This window comes from Mycetomoellerius zeteki, unplaced genomic scaffold (assembly GCF_001594055.1).
Source record: "Mycetomoellerius zeteki isolate Tzet28-1 unplaced genomic scaffold, Tzet1.0 scaffold249, whole genome shotgun sequence".
NCBI lineage: Eukaryota > Metazoa > Arthropoda > Insecta > Hymenoptera > Formicidae > Mycetomoellerius > Mycetomoellerius zeteki.
In genome coordinates this window covers 79,741-81,570 of record NW_017257226.1, presented here as the reverse complement: position 1 = coordinate 81,570, position 1,830 = coordinate 79,741, and positions in this window count along the sequence as shown.

Genomic DNA, 1,830 nt, shown 5'->3' with positions numbered 1-1,830 from the left:
GGCTCAAACGCATCAATTGTAATCGATAGCGAGCTCCCGTAATGGTTTCGTTCGGTTTGAGCAGCTCATAATAAATTACACCCAGCTGATCCCACCAAATGCAGAACAGAAGCTTCGAACCATGGATGTTCGGCTTTGTCGACGATGTTGATGCATGGCCGGGCTTACTCCAAGATCTTTTACGCTTAGGGTTATCATAGTGTATCCACTTTTCATCGCCAGTTACGATACGATGCAAAAACCCTTTCCTTTTCTGCCGTTGAAGCAGCTGTTCACACGTGAAAAGACGCCGTTCGACTTCTCTCGGCTTCAATTCGTACGGCACCCAATGTCCTTGCTTTTGAATCATTCCTAATAATTTCAAACGTTTCGAAACTGTTGTGTGATCAACTCCTAATGATTCTGCAAGTTCAGTTAGCGTCTGACATGAGTCTTCATGCAGTAATGCCTCAAATTCTTCGTCTTCAAACTTTTTCGGTGCGCCAGAGTGTTCTTTATCTTCAACGTCAAAATAATTATTTTTGAAGCATCTAAACCAATCTCTGCATGTTGTTTCCGACAGAGCATGGTCGCCGTAAGTCTCAACAAGAATTCTGTGTGCTTCAGCTGCAGATTTTTTTTGAATAAAGTAGTGCAGTAAAATTCCCCGCAAATACTTTTTTGTTGGCACGAAACTCAACATGTTTAACACTATGAAACAAAAAGTTGTTTACACTTCGGCGAGATGACTGAATTTCAAGCTTGCTTAGTTCCTTATCGATATGTTCCCATCTTCAACTACACGCACGCAGTTCTGTTAACGCCATCCGTTGAAAAACAGCGAGAACTTATTCAAGGTCCTAATATCATAATACTCTACATCAAGATTATCACAAGAAAAGCATAATTTTCCTTTTATAATTATATATGAAATAAAAAATCTGAAAAGTTTCTAAAAAGTTAAAAATTATTCAAAAATTTTGTAAAATATCTTTATAAAAATTTACGAAATTTTTACTGAAATTTACATAAAAATTCAGAAAAATTATATTGAAAATTGTAGGAAAAATATTTATCAGAGTGATATGGTATAAAAATATTTTTCTCTGAATTTTTATATAATTTTTCAGTTTTTATATAAATTTCAGAATAATTTTTTAACTTTTTAGAAAGTTTTTCAAATTTCTTATACAAAAATTTTTTATATATCTAAATTCTAAAATATTCTAAGATTTCTCATTCTACAATTCTGATAAAATTTTAAGGCTAGTATTCATAGTCGGTTCTTATTTTAAGACCGTCTTAAGTAATGTCTTAAGTCGCTGATGCGGCCCTCTGATTGGTTCATAACATCTTAAGATTGTACTTAAGACCGTCTTAAATATAAGATCCGACTAAACAAAATTTAAGATATTTTTTTCAAAAATTATGAAAAGAAAACTTAAAAATCTTAGTATTTTTCAAAATTCACATATATGGAAAATTCTAAGAAAAAATTTTTTATAACAAGTGCAAAAAAATATCAAGACTATCTTTTCTTTTACAAGTTAGAAAAGAAAGACGCATGCATTTTTTATCTTGCTCAAAGTTGCATTGTTCTTCGCACATTTAAAACAATCTGGAGCAATCTAGAGCAAGTGCACGTTTACACCTGTACCTAACCTCACCGCAAATTGCTCTTAACGACTCGATGCGTGACAGGTGTTTACAAAACTGACGATTATATCCGTTTGTGATTTATTAATTTACTTTGAAAAGAAATGTGGGCACATTACCGTGCTATGTAATTACAAATGATACCACGATCGTCACGATATTTGATATAATCGGCACATAAACATAATAAATGGG